Genomic DNA, 20,621 nt, shown 5'->3' on the forward strand with positions numbered 1-20,621 from the left:
CACATCAATAAAGTGCTCTTCAAGCAAGAGGTATTGCTCTCCATTTAAATGTCTTCCTGAAACTCACCTTATGCATACCGTAGCTTATTCAAAGATGTTCAGCAGGCATTTGCAAAATGTAAGGTTCACTGGGTTTAGAAGTGTGAGCTAAAATGCTTTATGACCTTAGCTTAAATTAGATTAAAATATTAGTTCTGATCCAAAATGCCACGGTAGCCATTGCGTATCTTTCCACTGCCTTAGGCAGGATTTGGCTCAGAACCTCTATGCCCTCTATTATTTACCATTTTAAAGTAAGTATGACAATGTTTTTTTTTTTTTCTTTTTTTTTTTTTCTTTTTCCTTTTCCTAAACTGGCTGAGTTGCAAAGTTGTTGCTATTAACCTCACTTTTTTTTTTTTTTTGCCTCATTTCTTTTGTTGATTGTCTCTAGTTATACCTTAGCTAAAATTTAGCTTTTAGGTTTCAGAAAGGAGACGTCTTTTTTTGTCTTCTGTTCTGAAACCTATAAAATAATAGTAGTAACAGATCCTAGAACTTTGTCAGTATTTTGTATGATGGCGAAAATATACATAGCTTTTCTGCTATAGAAAGTACTATATATATGAACTACTATATATATGGCAGAATTACCTACTAGTGATAGGAGAATCCTTTGAAAAGAAAACCTAGAAGTTATTTTAGCAGAGAAATAGGCAACATTTTCTGTTAACCAAAATTTGTTCAGAAGTCAAGAATATAAGAAGTGTTACTGAAGATTGTTAAATTTTATGGGGGTTGTTAGGTAATTTCTTATAAATTATATTGATATGTGATTTTATATGCAAATTGACCAGTGGTGGGAGTTTTGCTGTCTTTGTTTTCTTCTCTTCTATTTTGCAGCTTGTATATTTCAACTGGCATAATTTGTGAACATGAAAATACATATTGAATCCTTAGTGAGCAGCTGATGTGTAAGGAAAAATAAACCAAAAATGCTTTAGCTTATTCCAGATAAAGACATTGATGTCCTAAGATAACTTTGAGTGAATGTGCTTTAAGTGTCAAAGCTGAAACACATGTGAGGTTGTATGTGGAAACGCTGCTGTGGATGTAATTAGTGTTAATGGGATTTAACCTATCGTGTTTCATACAGGCAAGTTCTCTAACCACCTGGCTAACGTCTATATGCTAAACCTTCTCTACTAATAAGAAATAGATTTTACACTGAAAGTGAAGCAAAATATATAAAGTTGTGCGTTTCATATATAATAAACATATACATCAATTTGCCTGCATATAAAAACCGACTTCAGAGCTTTGGAAATCAGTTTTTCAAAGGTTATTTCTTTTTAAATTTTCTGAAAAAACTGGGTGGATTCATACACCTGTTTAGTATATGCATTTGTATGAATCAGGATTTTATTTGCAGACTGAGAGGCTCCAGTGCTTAAGGGAACTACTGACAGCTGAATGTCAAAACCAGTTTCTGGCTAAATGTTATCCTTGGTTGTCTTCAGGAGCACAGACTTTCTAGCCAATATTTTTTCTACAATTTTCCTGGTTTGTGCATCATGTTTTCCTTATCCTTCCCTAGACACAGCAAAAATAGGCTCCATTTTATAAGCACAGTAGTCAGCAATTCCTAGAAACGTGAATATTTGTTTTAAAAAGGAAAATATTGCAAGCGAATGATTAAAAATTCTGCTTTCAGAAGTTATTAAAATTTCTATTAGTAACTGGAACCTTCAGTTTTTTATTGCCCACGGTGTTATAACTAAGCTAAAATTCAGAAACACAGCTAGAGTGTTATTTCTTTGGCGTATTGCTTTGGACCCTTGGGGTATGGTATAAAGCACAGAGCATTCAGTGCACTGCAGCAGATTGCTGCTTACTGAATAACCAGGGGAAATAGCTGTAGAATGGAGTCAAGGGGAACAATGGTCAGAAAAAATTCTGACTAAACGGGTTTTCTTTGGCTAGTGTCAGATTGCTGTAACCCTGGGATGCATTAGCTGTGATAACACTCATAAAGAGTTTCTGGTCACCTACCCCAGCCTGTACCCTAGACTAACCAACAACCCAGTGCTTAAAGGTGGGCAAGAAGTGTAGTTTTCCAAAGGTATGCCTGAGCCTTTTTGTTGTAGGCCTCTCAATTTCCCAAATAAAGGTTGTTCTTGTTTGCACATCCCTTGAATTAAGGAGAAAAAGATGGACTTTGTGCAGTGAATAACTCCATGGTAGGTGGAAGATGATCACTGAGATTCCCTTTGCTGTTAATATATGATTGTTTACATGAAATTAAGTTATTCCAACAAAGGAGATGGATAGAGCTTAGTCCAGAATACCCCTGAACCAGTGACTCAGACATTCAAAGAATGACAGAGATTAAGGTTTAATATCCAAGCCTGCATCTAATGTCTCCTGGATGTCCTCAAACTGCTGGGTTACAGTTGTTCCTGTGGTGTGCTGCCTTTTTCTTTTCTTTTGTAAGAAAAATACTCAAAGGATATCAGTGGTGCTCAGACATCATCCAGAGCTGGTATTGCTTAGTGCCTGGTTTCTGCCGTCACAGCCCTGTGGGGCACAAGCCTCTGCACAACACAGCTGCTTCTGCAGATAACCAGATATCCATATCTTGTTTGCCATATTGTCCCAGACATAACAATAGGAAGAGAACTGCCAACAGTCCTGTTAAACAAAGACACACACACACCCCACCCTTGTAATGTCTCTCCCATTATCTCTGATGTTACGGGACAGTTTGCCTTTGTGATACCTTTGGAGGCCTGTGGACCCTGGGCATGTGTGGGTGGCCAGCACAGCTCTTGCTGGAAGGTCACTTAGTTGTGAGTGTGCCTGACATAGAGCTTGGCCATCTTTGTGCCTTGAGGCTGTTGCTTGTCTGAGATCTGCAATAAGGCAAATTTGGACCTACACATCATCCTCTTGAATGGAGATATGGTGAGGTGTTGCTTTCAGTAAATCAGGGTACATAATTCTGAACAGCTTCCTGGGTGCTTTTGCCTTGGGAAAACTAGTCTATTCTAATTTTTAGGAACCAGCTACCAGGGAAAGATAGTGACAGAGACCTTCTGCTTCTGCCTTCATCCGTGCATTGCTCACCCCCAGGAAAGTCTGCACACATCAGTTACAGCTCTGTGTCTGAGTGGGTGATGACACTGCTCCATGTAAGGCTTTTTTAATGTGTCTGGCTCCAATAGTGCAGGTCCATGTATTACCTGCACTATTGGTGCATGGCTGTGCTGCACTTGACTTGCCTTGTGTTGTTGGCAGGGAGTTTTTTAAGTACCTCCTTGATTCAATTGGAGGTCCTGGGGTTTTTTTCTTCTGTGTATTTGTCATCTGAGTCGTAAATAACAGCACTGAGGAATGTGAGCCTCTAAATGACAGAACAGCCAAATCAAACTGGTTCATGCTAGAGCTTCCATCCATCTGTTTGTCTCCAGATGCGGAATGGGGAGTTTTGCATTCCTAATGCTGCTACCACAGGAGCACCAGTTCCTGCCTTCAGCAAGAAACCTGTTGAAAGGACCCTGGAAAAGATCTGTCTGCACTGCCTTTAACAAATCTGTTTATTGGGGAAAGATTTTACCCCTGTGGGTGTTTCCCCAAACTGTGAGCTGCTGGCAGGGGCTGGCTGTGAACTCTGAGCTTGTCCAGCAAAACTGTCAGAGCAGTGATCATGAACATCAACAACACAGTGCTGGTTTACTGCTGCTGAGGGCCCCGTCCAGCATCTATAGCTTTTTGCCCTGTAGGTAGCGTGGGCAAAGTAATACCACAAGGCAAGAATCACAACTGGATCCCAGGTTTTATATTTGGGGAATGGGGGGGATGTTTGCATTTCATTACTGTTAAGTTTGCCATTTCCAAGGATTGGGAAGAAAAATCTCTTCCCTCTTTGCTAGAATATAGAGTGGTGTTTACTTTCTCATTTTGAAATTTTCGCATCTTGTGTAACAGCTGTGCTAGGGCAGGACTCGCTCTCTGCTGAACTGCTGCTTTTTTCCTTTGGCCTTTGTTAAAATTTCTGATAAATAACAGACTGTCTACAGCTGTTCAAATGATGTTGCTTTTTCTAAGTGTCACTTTGGTGTTCATTCCCACCAATGTGGGCTTTGCTTTAGAAGGTAAATAAGGGAGAAATAGGGCTTGCTGTTGAGTAAAATTGAACATGTGGGCAGTGGGAAAAGAATCTGAAATGTGAATTGCCCAAGCCTGCAGAAGCCATCCACCTCCGGCTGTGATGGAGACACTGTGGCATCTTGGCAGCATTGCTGTGTGCAATTTTCTTTAAATAACTAGTGGGTTTTTTGTTTGCTGCAGTTGGTGTTATTTCTTCACATTTTCTCATTTGAAGGTAATCTGGTTCTAAGAAGTGATTAGTGCAATTTGTACATGGAAGGCTTCACTGGCTTTGGTTTTTTGCAGTGGCATTAGCTATGCTAGTGCTACTGGGATCACCACTACCATAAATAGTGAGAAAATAATATATGTGACTTACTAGTATACTAATCTATTGTTATAAAGATAACTTTGTGTCATTTATATTAATCCATGACTTAATTTGTCTAGAGGCTTTCTCTAAAAACTTTATAAAATCACAGGTCTGGAATAAAAGGATCTTATGAGCAAGGACTGAAGATTTTCTTTTTCACACATTGTATTTCTCCTTTCCACAGCAGTAGTTCTGTCCATTTTTTGCTCTTGATCCTTGTATATAGATCCCTCTAAGAAGCTGAAGGGCAGAATTTGGTCTGGATTTGAAAAACAAATAAAATTATTGAGGAAACAATATGAGTGCAAAGTTTTATCCGTGCTTGAGATTAGAAATTACATTTCTATAGTAGTAGTTAGGTGACGTTAATACTCAGATGAATTCAATTTATTTCCTGTTGCAAGCTGCTTATAAAGACAAAAATATATAATTTATAAATGCAAAGAGAGAGAAACGGGAATGAACTGAAGTAACTCAACTCTGTCCTTTCCACAGCTGAGGACACGAAGTAATAATTGTTGCTTAGCTAAATTATCACACAAAAGAACAGCAAGTCATTCATTTCCACATGAAAAAGCACAAAAATAGGGTTTCTGTAAGACTGATTGGAGGGTTTAAGATGAGAATGTCAGTGTTAAGTTTTCCCTTTAAAGGTGTTACATTTGCTTAGGCTGAAATCGGTCCTGCTTTTGTACGAGTGTAGCTAGTGTGAACCCATAGCAGCTGAATAAATGGAGAATCAGCACCATGGTGTAAACATTTTTTTTTACAAATATGATTGGCCAGATTCCTCAGTGCTTCTAATTTTTTAAACCTTTCTCAAGGTTGTTGGAGTTGAAACAATTTACATCTTATATAAGGAAAAGTTTTAGTTCCAGTGTAGTGCTAGCATGCACTTGCTGAAAGATGACAGACCCAATGGCCCAGTAATTCCCTGGCTGACTCCTTCGATACAGAATGCTGGCTAACAGCAGCGCTGCGAGGCAGATAGATACCATCCTGTTGGAAGACATCAAATTCTGGTGCTTTTGGAAAGAAGCTGGGTTTGACAGTTACACAGAAAAAAAAGAACTTGAGAATTTTGTGAGCATGTGCTTCAGGTTTGCTCAACATTTTGAGGTAAGTGTAAATCACTTTAAGTAAGCCGTGATGAAAGAAGTGTGTGACTAATACCTGCACTATCAGTAGACTCATGTGGGAATAACAGTGAGAAGAAGCCAAACTAACTCCTTTGGTTGAATATGATAATTATTTCTTGGATTAGAGGTGATAAATTGGGGACTTCAGCCAAAATCTGGGTGATCAGCCACTCCAGGCACTTTTCACCAGAGAGGCCAGGGACTGAGCGGAGGTAGAGGTTGAACTGTGCCCTGGTTCCTTGAGATAGTTCCTTCTCGTGAGGGTTGTGGGCAAAGTTGTGACTAATGAGAAATGCATGTCCTGCTGGAGTACGTCTGCCTGTGTCTGCTGGATGAGTGAAGACCTGGAGGCCACTTTTCTGTTGCAAGTGTTTTAATGGTGATAAACACTGGATTTTTATCAGATTTTCAAGCGATGTTGAAAATGCACATACAAACTGCTGATCTTGGTCGATCTCGGGACCTATTTTTCCTGTGACAGCTGGGGCCATCTTAGAAGAAAGCAGCGATAACAATGCGATAAAAGCATTTCTCTAGACCTTTTTAGTTGGTGAGAGAGGATGTTCAGTTTACCCCAGATAGTAGCCATAACGTGTAAACAGCACGGCTTGTACATGCTGTTTTCTGAAGCGTGGTTCAGGGAGGCTGACCACTAGCTGCTGCTAATAGCAGTGGAACAGCCACACTCCGAACGTTGGGCAGATACACATCTAGGTCACTGTCATCGGGAGCCAAAAGTGTGCGGCTGCAGCCACGTGGGGAACGTATCTTTGTCACTGCTGTTACGCATTTCTAACTGTTGTACCGAGGCCCTGCATCTGCTAGGAGCAAGATTTTTTGTTCGATATTTAAATACCTTTGAAACTGGTCTTTCATACGAGAGAGAAACTAGTGTTCTTCACTTTGTTCGTGCAAAAGGGTACTTGGAGAACTGAAGATTTTCTAGGTTCATAGGATCACTTCATCATTAGCTTTATTAGCTGGCACAGCAACCCTGTTCAGTCTTGGTAGCTTGTACTTTGGTTTGAAAGCAGAAATGAATCCAGGAATACCAGCACTGGTAGGAATCAGGCAGGGCTTTGCCATGTCAAAGCTGGCGTCATGTGGGATTTCACCTTGGACTGGCTGGTGAGAATTTCAAATGTGGAGATATTAGTCAGCATCATATGTTATACTATGTTGAACTTTCATTGCCATGTTTTTTTAATGAAAGGTGGCTTTTATATACTTAGAACAGGAAAGCATTCGTTCTTGATGTGTACTGTCTGGACACAAATATTGTATCTAGAGATGGTGTTTTTAACAAATAATTTCATTTTCTTAATAGGTGCAATAGATAGAGAAGATCTACTCAGGCAGGTAATCCTTTGCTTTTCTGCAAAGGATTTCTACCTTTTGTAACTAAATTGTAATATTTCCTTGTGTGTTCAATTGAAATGCCCAAAGCAGAATTTCTGTATCGAGAATTAGAACTCAGGGATTCCTAATTACCATTCCTTTCCACATCAATTGTTTTTTAAACCATCTTATAAGAATCCTGCTTAAAAAAAAAAGGAAACAAAACTCAACCCTCCCCCCCCAACCTTTTACTGCACTGGTATTTGTGGAAGAAAAGCTGCAAAAACACTTTATGCAGAGTGAAAGGTAAATGATTTTAATTTTTAAGCATAATATTTTACTTTCCTGAAATTGATCTTCTCTCTTGGAGGTTCTGTACAAGAAAAGAGGATCTGTAACCCTTCTGATAGCATTGTTTGGGATCTTTTCTAAATTTTCTTTAATTACAAATGTCTTGAATACAATGTTGGAAAGATTTATTGGCACGACAGAGCCAATTAAATTATGAATATTTTGGCTTGTGCCATATCCCAGTACTTTCTTACCTGCCTATCTTTCCATACACATAACATTCCTATTAACTTCCTACGTCATTATATTCTCTGCTTCCCACAGCCGAATAGGCTTTCCTTGCCCCTTTTCATTTCAGTACCAAACGGAACGGACTAAAAACATATGTGTGTGTGTGCGTGTGTGCGCGTGCCTGTGTGGCATCCGGTGTTTACACTTTTAGTGGACATTTCACTCAGTCTTTTCCATCGCTGATGCTTTATGTGGTCAGCTGTGGCTCTGCAAACCTGGCCAGCACCCTGTGGGAAGGCATGAATAGCCCTTGTTGTGCTAGCACACCTGTGTTCTGCGCACAGCTGTTTGGTTCACAACAGGGTTGCTGTTAGCAGTTATGAAATGTTTTCACACCACCCACCCACTATCCACTGGTTTATAACATTTGCTGGCACTTCTGTCCAGCTTGAACTTTTTTTTTTTTAATTTAAAGGACACCAGGATACTTTATGTATAGGAATAACAAGCCAAATTGGCACAGCATCTTATTAAAAATATTTCCACTCTCCTGTGTCACAGCTTATTCTTTTTTTGTCTGTGGTAAATCCGCAACTATAAGAATAAAAATATATTTATTTTACTGTTTTTTCCCCCCTAATTATCAGACATTTTTGTGCTGGCCAGAATTTAAACAGGCTGGAACCTTACTTCATATTTTTTTCTCCATATTGTTGGAGATGCAGAGTCACCCGTTTGTTCTGCATTTTATCTGTATGTTATAACAGAAAGTCAAGACAAGAGCAATGGAAGGCTACCCGTATAGCTAACTTTGTAAACCACCAGCACTGGTTGGATGGATAACTCAACTCTGATGAAAGGAAGATGGCTAACATCTTGCTTTACTGGTACTCTGGATGACGTCAAATCTCCAAAATGGGAAACTGAGCTAAAACAAAAAACTAAACACAAAAGGAAGTGGCAAAGTGAAACAGGGCCTCCGTATGGAAGGGAAAAAAGATAAATTAACTTAACATAAAACTGCTTCATTTCTATAGGAGAATGCTATTTAAACTAATAGATTAGGAAGACAGCTGAACTCTTCCGTGTAGTTTTATCAGCTGTGTTTTGTATCTCTCCATGACACAGTATGTGGCTTTTTTCTGAAAGCAGGACAATGTGTTTTGACAGCCCTTGGCAGTGAGAGCAATAGTGAGAAAAGCAAACCAAAGTGATTCAAATTAACACAAGCTGGCTGTTGCAAAGCCGGACAGTCCAAAGCATTTCCTATGAATAGAGAACTTCAGATATTGTAGGGTGCAACATAGCCAACTGGGTTAGAAACAATGAGGAAGGGCTGCTGCTAGCACTGCTTGCTGTGCCACCACCTACAGAAAACACAGTTTTTCTTTGGTGAGCTACAGGGCCACTTATCTCTAGTCCTGTTTGACAAGGTGAACAGAACCTGTACTGAGCTCTGCTTAGGACCTGCAGGGAAAATGGCATCAAGTGTAAAGGCAAAGCTTAGTTAAAATTGCTTCAGGAAACCTCCACCATTACTGTAGGGGGTGGCTTGCATGGGGATTTGTTGTCCTTCTCGATTACACATGGATGTGTGGCTATGTTTTAAACACTTTATTGCTCGTCAAAAGGAAAAAGTTTGGTAATTTATTATACCGCATACATTTAGTAAAGTCCTTCTAATTCAAGAGAGGCAAGTATTTTTGGTAACCTCAGAGTTAAGGATTCTCTGCTGATGCTAGAGCAATCTCCTTGAGGTCCAGTCCTGCTCATTTGACTCACAGGTGACTGGTTTGTGGAATTCAAAGTAGCTCAGAGACAAAACCCCTTCAAAATACATCAAAGCTGAAAAAAATTATTTCTGTCATTCGCTTCCTCTTCTGGTCATGCAAGACTATCTTTTCCTTTCATATCCTTTTGCTGTTGGTAAGAACATGTTATTTTCTGAGGTGTACAGTGCTACGACATCTATCTGTTTTGTGTGTTACAAAGTTACTTCTGCCCACGTTCTGATTTCCTGAAAATCTTCCTTTCACTTAAGTTCCTTCCATTTTGCTTCTCTTCTGAGTGTCTTCTCCCATCTCATCACCAAAATACTCTTACTTTAGATAATTCAAAGTAACTTGTTTTCTTCTCCTTCCCACACCTGCCCACATTTGACTTTTCTTCTCATAGCCAGTGCCTTCCCACTCTCATTCCCAGCTGGAAGACCCCCTCTTCTCATTCTAATAAAACCTTTTTTCCCCCCTTATGAGTTATGAGGAGGATGGTAACCCTTCTGCTGGTATTTCAGTCCCTCATGATCCATGATAGATTTTATCTGCACTGTGAAGCAAGGAATTGTTGTAGATGCAAGGAATTAAGTGATTTGCCCAAGGTCAGAAAGAAAGTTAATGGGTAAATTAAGCCCAAACCTTGTGGATCCCAATTCAGCTGCGAGAGCTGTAATAGCAATGGTATGGAGGGTGGAAAGTCCAGGCAGATGATTTGTATGCCTTACTTATGGCCAAATATGACACAAATAGAGGGACCCTGTTCCTGACGAGGAGAGGCGGGAGAGTAGGACATAATTCATGCTATTCAGATTCTGCTACTTAGCATTTGCCTATCCCTAATGGGATATTTGCAAAGTATAATATTTTCTAACAGCTGTAAGGACAAGAGAGCCTAAAATTTCTCCCTATACATAATATCCATGAAATTGCATTGAATATTGTAATGATGTGTTATGCTGCCATTAGCTCCCTGTGAATACCTAATTTGGAAGGTTAATGAAATTGACAAATGTGTGTACTGTATGTGCATTGTCAGTGCTAGTTAATGGCAACTCTCACATTTTTATTTGGGAAATTATATAAAACTGAAAGTGACAATTATTGTAACTTCATCTTTTTTGGAATCTAGCACAGTGTGCAGTTTATTTAAATAGGGTTGTATGTGTTTAAAATTTGTATACCATCATATGAAGTCCTTTGCTCATCGTGTGATTATATACTTAATTTTTGTATGAATGAGTGCATGTATTGTGGTCTTTTATAGCACAGTGGGCCAATTTTTTGGGTTTTGTGTGCATTCCACACTAAAATACCATAAGTCCTTGTCTTCCTGTTGGCTCAACAGTGCTTGATTACAAAACTGGTGCCAGTTAATTCAAAGAGATATCACACTTCCAAAATGAATTTCCCCAGGCAAGGAAAGTATGCTAGAGTACACTGGAAGAGTATGCTGTTGTATTTTCTGTAAATGACTGAACACCATGAAAGGTCACTTGCAGCTGTTACCGCTTCCATGTACAAATTTGATGAGATCCTTGAAGTTTGCCCCCTACATATTTCTGTGGCTCTAGGAAGTAAGTACTTGTTCAGGTCAAGGTCGCATTTTTATGTATAAAGAATCTGACTTGAGATCTTCTGGTCTAAAGTGTTTGATTAGACAGAGCTTCATGTAGTGAACGGTCCCTGGGGACCTCAGATTCGTCTGCTATAAAGTGAGAAGAGACATCATGATAATCCTCTGTGACACCACAACGTGGATGACATTGCCTCATCCAAGCCTTGTGAGCTGGAAAAGGGTGGACTTCCCTTGTTGATTCATTTTTGGGCATCTCTTCAACTCCTTGTGAAGTTTCTTCTGAGGGAGCAGGTGTCACAGAGGAGGGCTGGTGCCCCGAGGAGGCCTTATGTGTCACTTCCAAGAACAAAGCAGTCTTTTAAACCCAGTGCTATATTGAGCCTGTGAGTCATGAATCTTTAGATCAATAACCAAAATGTTTTTATATGTGGGGCCAGTCCCAAACAGAGTGACTCAGCGCCAGCAGTTCCTCGTTCAGCACACTTCGGTGCAGGATCTGGTTAGAGATGACTGGTGGCGGGACTTGGGCAGGGTGGTGTGCAGGCTGAGGCGCTGGTTGCAGACACAGCAGAGCCGAGTTTTCTTTTTGATACTCGCCACACCTGCCCTTCATTCAGCTTCATGCAGGAGCTGCATTCTCAGGCTGTCCAAGTCAGCAGCCCATTTGGCTGTCCCTGGCGTTTTTTAGAAGGTGACCTGGAGATGCTGAAGTTTAAGACATCCTTAGGCTTAGATTCTGTTGTGGATTTTTCCCTTTTGTTATGTTGTATTAATAAATATCTGGCAGAATCTGGTGGAAGCATACATCTGTTCAGACCCTTTGTTGAGGATGATGCAGATTCCAGTGGTCTAAAACTATGAAGAGCCATCAAAGGCTTGATCCTCTAAACACCTGACAACAGGGACCCTTTCTGCTCTTGCTCCAGTCCCGGTGGCCATGTAACATCAGGCTCATGGTAACCCTCTGGGAGAAGCTGGGGTCCATCAGTCACCCCAAAAGCACAGATCACACGTAAACATTTGCATCAGCTGTGGTTGTCAACGGATACATTGATTTGAAATAGGAAATTTGGAGCCTGGAAAAACTTCACACTGAGATTTGTCTTGGTAAGCAGGAGTGTTTTGCTCCTCTGTGGATTAGTGATTTACTGATAGATCAGTAGAGGATAAGGAATGTCTGCACCTGGCCTATTAAGGGACATTTGCATTTGAAGGAGTTAGGCCAGTTCACAGTGCAGGCTCTTGGGGAGCACATAAAAAGCAGGTAACATGCTTTAGCTTTCCTTTGAGAGCTCTGCATCTTTTATATTGAAAGGTGTTCAGTAGTTCCTGCAGGAGTGAACATATTTGATGCACATATGAATTCTTCTATGCTTTTCTGACCAATTTGCTTCTGGACTCTGTTTGCAGGAGGGAGATAGATAAGATTGCTGCTGATGAATCAGATTTACTTCAAGGTCGGGAGCTAAGTTACATACTGTTAACTCATGAAATTGGAGTAACTTAGAGAAGAAAGTAATCATAAAGAAATATTTCAAATTAAATTATTTTTCCTCAGGAAGGATAATAGGACCATCAGATTTTTGGAGCTTTTTACCATTTCAAGCAGAAGATTAATGTGAGTTATTTCAAGAGAAGATGCTGCCAGGGCACTGTAGTGTCTGGGGGCCAGGAGAGGCAGGGGGCTCCCTGGGCTGAGAACGAAGGAGCTTTACCATCCAGGGCCTGTCCCACCAACCCTAGCAGTGATTTATTCTAGGAAATTTATTCCTGCCCTGCAGGTCCTAGGTCCTAACTCCTCAAAGAGCATTGACTTTGTCAAAAGCTAAGATGCCACCAAGAGAAAGGAAACCTCTCTAGAAGAATGATCCCTTGCCTGTAACAGAAAAATTATGCTGGAAATTTGGCTGCATGCACAGAGTGGATGCAGAGCAGTAGAAAAAAATAAAACTGATTAACATAACAGAAAGATCTCCTGATACCTGTGGAACATAACAGAACTCCCAGCTATCAAGCAAGTGTGGATAATTTTTGATTCGTTATGATTTATTTCAACACCCAGTGAAAAAATTCTCACTGACTTCAAGGGATGCCGAATTGAGCTCAGGGAAAGATAAAATAAAACCCTGGTCATTTACCAGTAGAATCTGGAGAATGAAGGTTCCATTTATTTTCTTATAAACTCCACCAGGTATGACATACAGAAAGCCATGTTACCTACTGCTTCCCAGCTTGAGACACGCCATTAGGGAATGTGTGATACCTGAGATGTGGGAAATGCTGCTACACTAGAAGAAGAGGCAAAAATTTGAGGTCATAGTCCTGATAAGTGTGATTATTCTGTTGCTTCTTGAATATATTTGTTTCATTTGTGAAAGTCAGCATCTTTTCCTAAAATGTCTATACTATCAAATAAAAAAAAAAAAAAAAGGAAAGGATGCCATTTCTCTGAATGTGTTTAGTACTAGCCATAGCTCTGCCTATGAAGCTCTTTCCCAAGCTAGAAGAAAGAAGAATTCTCTGGCATGAAAGAGCAAAGAGGTTTGATAAAAAGTCATGGTTTAACCTCTGACTTGCTAACATTTGGTTTTAAATCCAAAAAAAGCAAGAATACCTATCACCAAAATTTTTTCATTGAATCAATGAGATATAGACAAAATAACAATGTTTTTATGTGAATTTGTGCTGTGGTATCTTCTAACTGGGAGGCAAAAATTGAAATATTGCCTCTATCTGAGGTTGGGGGTCAAAACCCCTAAGTCCAGCCTATCCTGATTTCTTTGCTAATCTTCTGCTTTCACATGTGATGAACTAGAAGTTAGGATATTTAGCTTTGTTCACCCGCTGACAGTATGGAAATTTTCATGGCTTTCATGGTTCTTCTGATCTTCTCTTTATCTTTTAATTAAATGTGTGTTGGACATACTCTTCAGCTTTCAGAATTTTACTCAATTTCTTCTATGACTAAGTTTGTCATAGTCAAACCAGAAGTTCAGCCAGGTGGAAGTACTCTGTCCGTTGTCTGCTACAAGATGGTTCAGACTATGTAGAATTAATTTTCCATAGCTTCAATCAAGTGTTAGCAGTGTCTTTTGCAATCCACTTGTCATTCTTGTTGCCCTGGTAGAAAGATCATCTTTCTGGATTGTATTCAAGTTATTCAGGTGCCACAGGGTTCAGCAACAGCATCACTAGGGAGGTAGAGGAGCCTGTCAGCTTCACACCATCACTCCCTGATGCGGTGCAGGTTCTTGCCATAGTACAATAGGTCACATCCTGGCTGTGCTGGCAGCCAGCGTATAAATGCTGGAAGTAAAGTGTGCCTGTCCCAGTCTTTCCTTTGTGTGCTCTGTGGCTTTAGCTCACTATGCCAGCCTTTGCTGAACTTCTAATTTGTTATTGTTTCCAGGAGAAATATTGCTGCCTGAGCAGGTTAGCCTTGTAGGAGCAGGTTTCAGCGGGCAGCTTAGTGGGATACAGGCAGCATGTGGAATACAGGGCATGAGGGATGCTCAGCACCCAATGTTACAGGATTCTTCTTTTTTCTTGACTTTGGTGAGTCTGTCTGGGTGAATGAGGCTTACCTGTGGGAGTTGCAAAGTATGTTGCTAAGCTTATTTTTGGTATTTCTTTTAAAAATTGTCTGTGCCTGTTGCCAAACATGCGGGGTTTGTTTTCAAGACTCTAACTTCTCAGGTAAAGTTGTCATATTTATTCTGACTCACTACATCAACACATAAATATGAGATTTTTTGTTTGTATTTATTGCTTTTTGTGTATCTTTATATAGCCTGGAAATATTTCTTCCAAGGCTACGTTTATCTCCCAGGTATGAAAGAATGAGTGAGAAAAAAATCACTGTATAACTTAATCTCGGAAGATGTGTTTGGGTTCATGTGTTGGCTGTGATACAATGGACTATGGTTAAACCTGGGACAGATCTGGGTTTACGTCTTCCGAGATAACTAACTACCTTAGTTTTGACCATCATTTGACATTAAAAAGAAATTTCCACTTTTCAACATGAAAGCTGTGAGTCATCCTCCAAGTGAGTGTCACCCGTGCAGTGCATTTGAGGAACGGTTCGGGACAGGCTGACTTGCGTTCACAGGTTCTGTAATCTGTCACCCACTTTGCAGTACTTTAACTTACAAACATTTTCACAGGCTGCAGACGGTGGCTCTCTGCTCAAATTAACCACAAGCTCATTCTGCTTCACCACAGTTTGACCTCTCTGATGAGCCACACATTAATGTGTTTACATGTATATCTGGCTATAGATTTGCACAGTGCAGGAATTGTTTTTATTTTCAAATGTGTTTGGTTTTGGCTGTGATTTGGCTGATCGCTTATTCCTGGTAAATGATTTCTGTGGTATTGGCTGGTCAGTGGTGAGTGCTGTTAAATATTGGCCCATAGTTTTCGAAAAAACGAGAGAGAAGATAATTCATGGAGGGTGTTACAGAGTCAGGTCGGAAAAGACCTTGGGAGGTCATCTAGTCTTTCTGTGTTGGCTTAAGGTAGGCAGTCCAAACCAGTTAGCCCCCCTGCTGTCTGCTCCAGCTCACTCCTGGAGACTTGTCCTGCTCCCTGTCTGTGTGGGGATGCTCAGCATCCTCTGACTCACCACAGTTTATGAGAACAGACCTGAGTTTATTTTACTAAGGCAAGCCACAGGCTTGTGGAAGCCAGATGAACCTCCTACTCTATTTTCTTGACTAGGTGGGTGGAGACAGGCAGAGCAGTCAGCTGAAGGTCAGAACTGAGTGAGGACAGCTGAAGCTTCCTTCCATGGCATATGCATTCACATCCTTGGCTTGAGCTTGTAACGGCTGAGTTTGGGCACCTGCTTCTCAGCTGCACCGGGTCTTTCATGGCTGACCTCAGCAGAGGCTGCTCTGAAGCGAGAAGCAAGCTGAGCCTGCAGTCCATTAAATTAATGCTTGCAAGTGGCCCCTATGAGTGGACAGATGATCAAATGTTTCAGGGAGACTGTACTGCGCCACAGGAACGCATGTTTTTGCCTGAGGCACCAATGCTTTGCAAGGTTGGCAGCTCCAGAGGCTGGTGGACCTTGCTGCTGGGGAGGGATATGGGTGCTTCCACATGCTCTTTCTTGCAGTTCTCTTCATCCTTTGTAACAACTCCATACTGAATCATGCTTTTCAGAGCTGCTAGCTTGTTGTTGGCTGCACCTGCCGCCAGTGAAAGGTGAGCAGAAGGAAAGCTCTGATGCCCACCTTGCCAGCCCATCACAGAGTGCCAGCTGTGGTGCATTCAGTTGCTGTCCTCTACAGTGCGCAGCCCCACGTGGTTTCTGTCCCCTCAAGTAGCGGTATGGGGTGGGTGGACTGAGGGATGTGAGTAACAGCCTCCTCCAAGGCCAGGCATAAATAGATGCCCATTAGTCACCACCTTCTGATATAAACTGTTCCTTTATTTTCCATTGCCTTAGTTTCAAAGGAGATTGTCCAAATGGTCAAACAGGAACAGTCCCAGGAACTTACTCAGGGGTTTTAACTGTTTTATTTTTGGAAAGCACTTTCTCGCTTGCCTTGACATGAGACTTATAAAGGTAATGTGCTCTTCTCCCTTTCTCTCTCGGTTGTTTTTTTTTTTAGTTCCCCTGCCCCCCCCCCCCCCCAGCATGTAGAAACTTCTTATCGGTTTCATTGTTCAGATGAAAAACTGCGTCTTGAGCAACATCTATAAATGTCACAGGGCTGGGTTTTTTTGAGTGTTTGCTGAGAACATATTATGTTTTAGTGTCTCTATCATAAATACCTTTTTGTTAATCTTTCACCCTCACTAAATCTATTACAAGCTTTAATCAACCTTTCTAAGCAGTAATAAAATGTTATCAGCAGTTGGCAGAGATTATAAGTGACAGACCCTAATGTTTTCTAATGATTGTCATTATTTAGAAGGTTGTTTGTAGTTTTACAGAAAAATAATTAGATCTATTGCATACATTTGAAGAGAGGGGAGTGTGCCTCCTCTGATAATTTACTCTCAAGAAATCTAATTTGTAAATAATTACTTAAAAAGAAAAAAAACCAAACAAGCCAGGGCTGAATGGAAATTCAAGATCTATTTAAGCAAAAGCAGGTAGACAAGAACATGGTTTCGGCTAAAAAGACAGGATATTCCCCAGGTTAATATATTCAGTTCAAGTTTTTCACCTATTATCAACAAGATCTGAAGTCTGAATTTCCAAGAATACATTTCGCTCTTTATCAACTTGTCACCTTGTCACACACACAGAAACAGACTTCACAAAACTAATATTTTATATTATGCAAATTATTTGTTCCTTTAAGAACAAGTCAATACTCTTTCACTTACATGTCATGTTTCTGCAACTGATGGAGTGGAAGATTTTGTATGGGACATAGATGAAGGTTAGTATTTCTTGGTCCCCTTAAAGTTTAAAGGGTTGGGGTTTTTTTTTTGGTGGTCCTGCACCCTCCCCCCCCCCCCCCCAAAAAAAAAAAAAAAAAAAAAGAAAGATCCTGTAAGCTCTGTGTTCTGGCTGAATTTCATCTGGTATACTCAAACAAGGTACATTTCCCTGAATTTGCAATGCTGTGTATTTTAATTTTTACTGTCCTGATTTGTGGCATTGCTGACTCTGGAGAAGGTGCAGCCTTAAGTTTAGCACAAGCTAAATGCTGGGCTTGTGCTCCAAGCGTGGTGCTCAGTCGGCTGCCCCCCACCTCCTGTCTTCCATGTACCACGAGTTCACCATGATGCAGTAGCTCGCTCATTCTGGGCTCTGTTGAGTCCCTGAAGCTGCAGAGGCATTTTGCTGCACTCCTGGTTTGATCCTTGGGTTTAAAGAGGATCACAGGCAGGACACACTCGTGGGCAGCAGCCTCGTGGCATCTCCTCTCCTTCTTGTTTTCTCTCCTTTTATGTGACCCCAGATGTGTCTGTTGAGAAAGGGTACTTATGAAGCACTGTGTCAAATACTTGTGGGGAATGTATCTACAGTACTCCCAGATATTTGATTGTCCCCCCAAACTGAAATCCTTGCCAACACCAGGCAGGGAGCATTTTATAGTTTAATGTTGTTTCATGCCCAGTGAGTGCTCACTGCTGACCTCCTTTTAGAGGGTCTAAAAGAATCTGTGCAGGTGTTTAGGTCTCATGGATGTGTGCGCACCAGCAAGCACGCGCGCACACACACACGTGCACAGTCCTTAAGGCTAAGTGACCAGTTTAAGCAGAAATGCAGACCAAATCAGATTAGTGTAACTGAACTGGATCTTAGCTTTTTAATCGCAGTCCTCATCCAGTCTGCTTTTAAGTCTCAGACTTGAAACTCATTCCCCAAGTACACCCTCTTCCCTGACATCAGCTTGCCTCTTGCTCAGCATGAGGATCAGCCATGCACTTAATGTGAACTTGCAAATGATTATTAATTTCTGTGTATTTTTTGAAAAGTTTGGTTTATTTCTTGTGGTGGGTTTCTGTTGGCCAGCATAGATGTTGATTCTCTTTATTCCTGTCATCACCTCTTAGGCATTTCTAGAGTGTTATGCTGACTGCCTTTTTCTGTCTCTAGTGATCTCTGTTTCTGCACATCCCAGAAACTTCCTTGTTTAATTCTGCTTACAAGGAAGGATGATATGTTAAAAAAAAAAAAAAATTAAACTGATTTTTGGTTCCTTAGTAAAAACTAAATGGTGTGCTTTTTCTAAGCAAACTAAGCATTTTTAGCAATTAATTTATTTTCTCAAACTCTCCATTACCCTGGAGAAGGATGTGCATCCTGAAGATATTATAAAGTAAGCAGAAAACCCAACTTGAAAGGACTGGCAGTGTTTAAAGTTAGCATTTGGAGTATATCTGCAAGAAGCAGCAGCAATGTTTAAATGGGAAATTCCAGACTATAAATTCTTTTTCAACTAGATTATATGCAGTACAAGTGTTGACTTTCAATTTATACCTTTGATATGACTCATTGAATGTTCTGATTCTTAGTTTATTTGTCCTGTCTTCAGCAAAATGGATTGAATATAGGGTTATCCAACCATGATGCGTTGTCTCTGTGCCTCAGATGTTACACTGATGAAATCTTAGTGTCTGGCACTATCTAAGAAGAATATAAAAAATTGATTTGGTCTGCAGCCAGCTTTCCTCCCACTCTGGAACAATGATGGAACATCTGGGAGAACGCTGTATTCATTAACCCAAATCCTGAACACTTCGCATAATACCTGATCCTGTAAGAAACTGCTTAGTTTTCCAGCCTTTGTAATTTGTGCTGGATGGAGCTAGAGCATATTCAGTCAAAGGACCTTGCCTCTTTTACGTTTTAGAGCTTTTATGTGACATTATGCTTTGTTGTAATTGATGATAACAAGATTCCCATTTGTTATCTGATTTGAAATGCCAGTTACATGCATGGTGGCTCACTCCATTCTCTCTCCTCCAGAAATTTCTCTTTATTTGTCATCTGTATTTTCAGCTGGAGACCTTAGGGCTTTATCTTGCCCACAGTCTCAGCTGAAGCCATATGCCAAGAGGCCTCTTAACTTTCCTGAGGATGGATCTTGGAATATCAGACGGGCACCAGTGTGCCACCCTTATTGTTTTTCCTGTTTTCATAATCTCCCCTTCTCACAGTGGCAGATGCACACCAGCACTGTGGCTGACAGAATAGCCACTTTCCTCCTGGGGTTTGATACTGTGCTCTGGCCAGCTGCTGTGGGGTATACAGAAGGGATGCAGTTGGTACATCCCGAAGTTTGAACGTCCTCTGTGATTTCCTAGTCTGTGCTTGCCTAAGAAAGGGGTTGTGTTTATGTCTCCTTATGACCCCAGATCCTCTGTATGGATTTGACTGTTCATGAGACTAAAAAAAGCTAAACTCCTGAACTCTTATTTAGAAATGGCTGTCCTGATGCAGAACATGGGAGCTCAGCTGTCTGTTTTAGGAAAGGAGGGATAAGGCAGTGGTTAGAGCAGTAACCTGGAACTTTTTTCTCCCTTTACAGGATGGATATATTTTGTGCTTGACCTTGGGCGCATCACACAGGCTGAGATCCAGAATATACTTACGTGCCTAAATCCCATTGTGGGATTTAGCCACCTGGATAGGAGAAAGGTTCAAATTTTCAAAAAGATCCTAAATCTTTCAAAGCTCCTTATCTGCAAAATGGACATAGAAGCTCATGGTTTTCTTCAGCAGGATATCATGAGAACAGATGCACCGCGTTTGTAACATACAAACTGCTCATCCTTGCCAAGCCAAACAGTGAATCAAAAGGAGGTAAGAGTGTATGCTATGCAGCTACCTGCCTCTTCTACTGATGTTTTAAAAATGTATCATTTTCTTGCAGGGTTTGGCAGAGAGGGAAGAGTGAAACAGTAAATTCCATCTTTGCATTTTGTCAATACAGCCTACCAAAGGTTTATGTAATGGTTTGTTTTTCTGTAATAGCTCAGCACCACCTTTCAGGGCCTTAACATCAGTATGGCTGAAAGAGTTAAGGCCATTAGCTGTGTACCATAAAAATACTTAGTATCCCACATCTTCAAAGCAATGTACAAATACTAACTAATTAATCTTCAAAATAGCCTTACCTCCACACCCCACAGTCAACCCTGATTAAAAAGTAAATATTCCTCTTGCACATGTAATCAAGACTCCGAGCTCTATGCTCTAAGAGGGTAATTGACTTGTGCCTCGTTTCTGATTTTGATAAACAATTCAGAGTGGTTCAAAGGATGCAGAGCCAGAGGGAAGGTCAGTAGCAGCACTG

At 40.7% G+C, this 20,621-nt stretch overlaps 1 long non-coding RNA gene across 2 annotated transcripts in view; it reads left to right on the forward strand.

The window, feature by feature from the left end:
* Window positions 1-19,859: 19,859 nt before the first annotated feature.
* Window positions 19,860-20,621, forward strand: part of LOC114012352 (uncharacterized) — a 73,949-nt gene continuing 73,187 nt past the window's right edge. For both annotated transcript variants that reach the window (XR_008748228.1, XR_003554741.2), the window contains exon 1: window positions 19,860-20,128. This is a non-coding gene — a long non-coding RNA (uncharacterized LOC114012352). The remainder of the gene's footprint in view (window positions 20,129-20,621) is intronic.

This window comes from Falco peregrinus, chromosome 7, assembly GCF_023634155.1.
Source record: "Falco peregrinus isolate bFalPer1 chromosome 7, bFalPer1.pri, whole genome shotgun sequence".
Classification (NCBI taxonomy): Eukaryota; Metazoa; Chordata; class Aves; order Falconiformes; family Falconidae; genus Falco; species Falco peregrinus.